Here is a 7,238-nt window from a genome sequence, read left to right as displayed (position 1 = left end):
CGAGCAGCACTTTTGCGTTCAAGTCTCCTTGAAAAGCCACTTGTTCCTCCGGGCGGCTGCGTAGAAGTTTCCCGGAGGATAGAGAAAGGCTGACGTAACCGAAGGAAGCCAAGAGCCGCCTTGTAAACATCTCACACGCGAACACTGCTGCTATGCGTCCGTGTGTGTTTGTCTGTTCCTCTGTTTGCTTGTAAATGTGTTCCTGTTTGTAAAATGTAGGCCGCGTGAAAGAGTTGCTTGACGCCTCGAGCACAGGCCCGAAGAAAGCCCCAAAAGTCAAGAGTCCAATACTTTGCGTCTACTGCAGAAGTCTCCGTTCGTCGTCAGAGCGCCTGTTCCGCATCCTATTCCTCTTTTTTTTCCTGGAATTATTTGGATCCGAGCGAGGGAATCCACCGCCTCCGCTGATTGTCCCGCCCAACGAAGAGTGAGACTCCGGAGGACGCGGAACGGGGATCTGGGGGAGAAGTCACGTAGAAAGAACGGAGAAATGTATCACCAAACAATCAGCGAGTTCCATCAGCGAAGAAGTCAGCCGAGCTCGAGTAATAGGCGGCACGAGAGCGCTGATTGTGGGCTGCTACGTTGAAAGAGCTCCGCTTACCGGTTGGGTGGGGTATGATCTCCTCAGCGAGAGCAGACCACTGGGCACTCAATAGGCATGCTCCTTATCTGGCCACCAACACGGCTTAGCCACAAGCTATCGATAGCGGTTATAGCTGCGGCAGCGGCTGCTACAATGTGCATCTATCTGTACGAGTGGGCTCTCGGTCGGCTTGTTCTGGAAGGCACAGGGAGGATTCTCCTAGTGGTGATCTCAGGCTTTCCCCTTCGGTGAAAGTCGTATTCTTGCTTGTTTTCATCGTCGTTGTCGCCTTTGTTATGATTGTCATCATCCCCGAAGTGTGCCTACAACACCCGGGTGTTTATGCGTTTATACCACATGACGGTTCAGGTGAACGGGTGGGTGGTTCGGGAAAACTGCTGACTTGCGATAGCTGCTCTGTCGATGCCTTGGTAGTCAGGGAAGCTTGCATTTACACAGGACGGACGCGTGGTTGCCGAAGCGGATTCACACCTAACATCGAGTCCCGTCTATGTCTTAGCTATCTGTCTATGTACATGTCTGAAAGTTGCACGGCGTCTTTCCTCCCCCTCTTTCCCTCCTAGCCCCATTTCCCCTCGTATCTCGCTCCCCCTCCTCCTCCTGGGCTCTCTCGACGGAGGGGCTACGCTATTCACATTAATCAAACATTCATAATGAAATTTCAAAGTCCTCGGAGTGCGTCGACTCATGGTCTTGCGCTCGTCCACACAGTACACACATGCCCACAACAGAAGCAGCCAGTTGTACTCGAGTCCAACATACACCTGTGTCTTATTTGCTCAACTCTTACTACGAACGAGCGCTTTAGATTAAGCATATGGGAAAAAACTCGCACGGGAGAGATGGAAGGATTGCGGCATAGCGGTAGCAGATGTGCTGCTGCATCGGTCATCTTCACGAGGAGAGTTCAAAGAGTTGAAAAAGGGAATCCTCAAACAAATAGCGTCATACTGCGATAGGGCGTCCCGCATCAGGCTCGAGTTCCTCATGGTTTCCTCAGGCCCCGTGCTCGAAGCCCGGACATGGAGCTTTGATAGAGAGAGCTCTCGTAATCGAGAGCATCGATTCTCGGATACCATCGAGGTTTCAACAACAGATAACCGACGAGAACGATGTATGATATGAAAATGACTGATGAATGACGATAACTATTGAGCAGTCCTGGTTTGATAGCCGTCCCGAAGCTTTGACTGTTTCAGGACGTTGGAGCGGTCGCTCGCGGGAACGAGGAATAAATAAATAACTAATCCGCCCGAATGTAGGTAGATGTAGATCTGATCCGGTTCTCCGTAATCCCTGAACGGGATTCCGGCGATGATGATGAGGAAGCGTAAGCCCATGACGAGGTCTAACGTGTTGAGGTAAGGATGAGTCCTCTGCGTGAGCTTTCCCTCTCATCCTTCATCGAAATTCATGCTCGCTGGTAGAGCACAAAGATTTCGCTTGGATAGGCCGGCGGGGCTCAGCGGATTAATTCGGTGGAAACTCGAGCCCCAACTTTCGTTCAGTAGTTCTTCCGGCGGCTCCACTTGTGCTTCCACCACCGTGTTTCCCGGAAGTGTTCTCGAACAGTTCTGAAAGCGAGCTCGGCTCTTGATCCTTCCCGGGTCGTCGTGACCGAGTCTCACTCGTCAGATATATCTGTGCCAGCTGAACAAACTACATTCGACGGAGGGGAGCCAGACTCCCTGGATTTGCAAGGCCGAGAAGGACAACAGGAGCGAGCCCCGATAGGAGTAGGAGGAAGATGTCGTCGGCCTATCAAAACAAGAGATTTGATTGGATTTGGCAGAAAAGAACGGAAGACACAAGTACATCTAGGCGACATGGATTTGAAGTGGGGTCGTGGAGTGACGTCCCTCGCTATGAGAAATACTCCAAAATGTCAAGACAATGCGGACTCGAGAGAGGAGGATAAAGCACGGAGAGACCCGAGGAGAGACGGAACGAAAATAAAAAAGACGCGAAGAATATTCAAAGCTTTCGTTTCAACCCCACACCGGGGGATATTGGAGATTTCCCTCGTGCACAACGGAGCAAGTATCGAAAAAACGGAGACGGCCCCCGTATCCGTCTCAAGAGTCTTTCAGACTCGTCTCCAGGATTCTCCAGTGGTTCCGTACCTGCGTGACACGACGTGGCGTTCGTATCCATGAGCTGAGAAATTTCTTCGGCATCCGATTTCTCGATCGCAGCTTGGGTTCGACTTTCGTCGCGATTTTTTAGCCGGAAAAAGGGGCATTTCCCGACTCCCTTTCACCGCCTAATAACAGGGGAGATCGCCCCGCTCTGCAACAAGAAATCGCAGCCTGATTCCGACCCTGGCATTCTCCCTGTTTCGACGGTGTGTGGGATTCCGCAGAATATGCGCAACTCGGGACCTGTCTCGAGAACACTTGTTAACCGAGTGGATTGCTGCGCTGTCGAGACCGTCAAGAAGTAATGACTGTGGAAAGTGAATCCAATGCAACTCTAGAGCTCGACGTAGATCTCGAGCCCAGACTGACAGGAGATCCGACTAGTGTCTGAAGAAACGAGTTGCGAGAACGACGATGGAGGCCGTCAAGAGCAATGGGAAGACTTCACCTTTTGAACGTGAAATCCGACCTTAGGGCTCTCGAGTAAAAACCTTCAGGGCAGAGTGCAAATTTCTTTCTTCATCCCCTATGGCAGCGAGCAGTCGACGGACGAAGGAAGACCGTCGGGGAGCGGACGCCACCGGCAGAGACAGTTGAAAGCCTGACTAGAGAAGACCACTACCCACTTTTCCCCGGCATCGCCACCCCACAGCACTTGAGAGCACGCGAAGCGGCACGCAAGACGGGAGACGATATTAAAAGTGCGCGGAAATTTTATAGCTGAAAAAATGAATATGGCTTCATTCGCTCTCTCTCTTTCTTTCGCTTTTCCCGTGCAGTCCCCCTTCGCTATCCGGCAGATGGGCTTTCGCTATCCGGGGACGAGTCGGTGTTCATTCATGCGGACGATGTAATTATTAAGAAATAAGACGAATATTGCAAAGACCAAAGGGACCGCGGCGGAGAATTCTTCTCATCGTCCCCGGTTCCTATCGAGCACTGTCGACGAAGAAAGCCGCGACCGGCGGCTGTTGCTGCGCTTCCTCTCGATACCTGTACTTCAAATATCCGAAACGAGAACACTCTCTGCCCAGCGTTAACAAGACGGACGCTGGAATCAAAAGGGGCTTTCCGGAGGAACTGTAAGAGCAGAATATGTTCCGAGTTCGGCGAGCTTCGTCTTCCAGGCCGCTGGATGCACGCTCCCAGAATCGTGGAACATCGTACAGAGAATTCATCCGCGGACGATGCCTCGCCGTGCGATGGAACTCCGGCTGGATGAGCAAAAAGAGGGAATAGCTCCGAATCGGAACGCTCAAATTGTTCAGAAGTCTCTCCGAAGAGGTATGAGAACTCAAAAAGCACTCCTATAGGGCCAAGTGTTTTTCAATGGAAACAAATGAAGACACGCGAACGTACAGAGCATTCATTCGGCTAATAGTTACGCTTCGGGAAACGGGGGAATGACGAGGTGGAAGCGGGAATGGTTGCGTCCTTCCACCGTTTGGGGAACTTACCTATTTTTCAAGTGGCCAGCCTCCTACCTGAGACCAATCTCCCAAGACCATCGTAAAGCCTCGCGTTGTACCCTCCGTTGCTTTGAAACATCCTCTCGGAAAACCCATCTCTAGCGTCTGTTGTGCTTCACGTTCACGCTCTGACTGCCACAGTCTGACTTGCGTCCGCCTTGAAGTTGAAGTTGAAGAGAGAAGTGGTGAAGATTCTGCGACTTCCGAGAAATACCATTCGATGTCTCCGGCAAACATAAGAAGGTACAAAGTGTATCGTTTCGCCTCATTCATCAAGCTTTCCATTGACATTCCGGTCGTGGGTTCGCTCCGAGGAAAAAGACCGCCGAAGCAGAAAGCCGCGACGTTCGCTACTGACTCGGCCCGATAACTGAAGAATTTCTCCGACTCCATCCGCGCGACGCCACACCTGACAGGCTGGAGAAAATTCGCGAAAATTCGAAATCATGAACCTAACGTACGATCGAACGAATGTTCAAACTGCCCGCGAAATCGCTCGCCGGCAACCGGCCGTTCGACTGCAAAGGGGAGATCGATCAGCCGTGCCCGGTCGGTGCATCGGAACAAGTTGAAAAAAAACTATCGATTATCCGATTGTTGGAGGAGAAGCCCCAGGGAGCGAAGTGTCATGCACGGGGTTCGAACTTCAGGTTCCCGGAGGATGAGAGTGACGGAGGATCCCATCAGACTCGGCTTAAAAACACCTGAAACGCACAGTTGAAAGCTGGTCAGGAAATTGATGCAAAAACCACGATGCGCTTCGGGGAACGAGAGGGGTCGTCCCGACAAAAGATCGTTCCGCTCAGCTAGCTCAGCGGAGCAATACTGTCCCGGAAGAGGTGACACCCGGCGCGAGGGTTAACGAGCACAAACTGTTATCGAGGGCTCGTAGAAAAACGAGCAACACCGAGCAGGGGTTCGAAGGCCCAGAGGTCTGAGTTGATGGAGAAGGTCGGCAATGCTGCTTGCGTACCGAAAGTTGTTGAGCTCGATTACTCTCACTCAGTAGATGAAATCGAAACGAAACGGACAATAACGCAACGTGGAGTCTGCACCCCATCCGGGCTCTGCAACGCGTATGGGCTTTCGACGAGCGCTACTGTCTCTTCCTCCCGTCGCCCTCGCATTCGTCTTGCGTTGTCTCCTCGAAACATTCTAACGCTGAACGTTCGGAGCCCATTTTTTCCCGTTGCTCACAGCAATGTAGCAGCTTGAATCGATACTTTGAAGGAGCATTTCGCTCAGTCAGAGGGAGTAAACAATAGCCAATATCTGCCAGCCACCTGAACGGTTTCTGAATTCGAATCCGCTACAAGCTGCGAAACGAACGAATGAAACACGAAACGCGTTTCCATCCGTGAGCTGCACCAGTCCAGATCCCGTGGAGCTTTGGCGCGATTCGCGGACACTCCGCTGATACAGATAATGCTACAACAATGTTTAATTTACGTGTACATATGTATACGTACATATAGATAAAAATATATAGGGTCAACGAACATTCGAGGAATACGTTCAAAAATAGCCTCGCGACGTCGCTCGCAAAGAGTTCAAATCTGGGGAGAGTCTCACCCGGCTGAGGAGAACCGGACAGCGATGTACCTACCGATTTCTATGGATGGATTCGATTACAATTATTTTATTATTATCACTATCATTCTTATTCCCCATAATATTATGGTAGTGGTCATGACCGGGCACTCATTTCGTGATCGAGATTCCGGGACTTTTCGTCATTGAATTCTTATTTTTCTAAGCGATGGAATGCACGTCTCTGAGCCCGGAAACTGGAATGGATATTGGACCCGAGTCCCGTTTTTTCGCATCGATATCTCGATTTACCCATGAAACCGGCTGTCTATCCAGTCCTGAGCATGAACCACGGGCTTCTTGTGTACCCTCGCTACTGCTGCGATCAATCCCCTAATCTCGATCTAATCTGCCGCTCGTACCGCGACCCGAGTTCGTACGCTGCCTAATATGGTGAACTCCATGCAGTACACGGACTCGTTACGGGACTGCGTTCGGTATCACAAGCAAAAACCATCGTGGCACGAGCTTGACTAAAAGTTTCGATAAGCAACGTTCGAGAGCAGTTCGATAGATGATGCCGGGTCGGATCAGCTGGTCTAGAGAGAGGTTCCCCGCATCTGATTTTTCCGGCAAATCTTCGCCTTCGATGCTGAGAGGGAACGTCTCACGAACATGAATGAACATCGGTCCCTCGATCAGCCTGCCAACCTTAACATCTCGATAGGATGTCCCGCGTCCTGTTGCCAACAATTATCAACAGGACTCGTCTGCGATAGCGGCAGCGCATCGGTGGCGGAGGCGAATAGCTGAATAGAGCCTCATTAGAGATTGGTGTCAAAGTAATATGACCAAACGGCTCCTCGTGGTACACACTTTTCCACGCCGTGTATCGCCGAGAGCGCTAAAAATACCGGACAGGCTCGATGTACACGCTAATTCCCTCCGTGTTCGCATCGCGAAGGTTCCCGGCGTCGCATGCAATCTGTCTGCTTTTCAAACTGATTGCTTTAGCTACCTGCAACATCGCCGTCCTATCAGGATAATCACGCCAGAAAAAAAAATTTCGGGCGGGTTTGGTTGGGAACCAAACCTATTCCCACGTGAACCACGTACGAACGAATAGATCTGACAATCGGATACGGAAGATTAGAACGAATAGAACTGGTCTCAGTATTATTAATCAAATCGGTATATCGTATACTCAAGTAGCCGGGCCCAGCGTCGCGTTGCTGCCGCATGGAATAGGTTGAGTGAAGTGTATGATGCGCATGATGATGAACATATTGGTGTAATGATAGAGTGTAGATTTTTCGTCGTTGTTCCGTCCGTATCCGCGTCAAATTCATTGATTTCCCCGTCTACCATCCCGTCTTTGCAGACGTCCCTTTGCCCATTCCTTCCCCAGTCTCCCTCCCCGTCTCTTTTCCCGTCCCGTCTCCCGCTCCTTCCGGCTCTCGTATGAGAGCCTTGATACGATGATTCAATGGGAAA

This window comes from Galendromus occidentalis, unplaced genomic scaffold, assembly GCF_000255335.2.
Source record: "Galendromus occidentalis unplaced genomic scaffold, Mocc_1.1 scf7180000077438, whole genome shotgun sequence".
NCBI classification, from domain to species: Eukaryota; Metazoa; Arthropoda; class Arachnida; order Mesostigmata; family Phytoseiidae; genus Galendromus; species Galendromus occidentalis.
The sequence above is the reverse complement of the archived record's forward strand: the minus strand, read 5'-3'. Positions refer to the sequence as shown.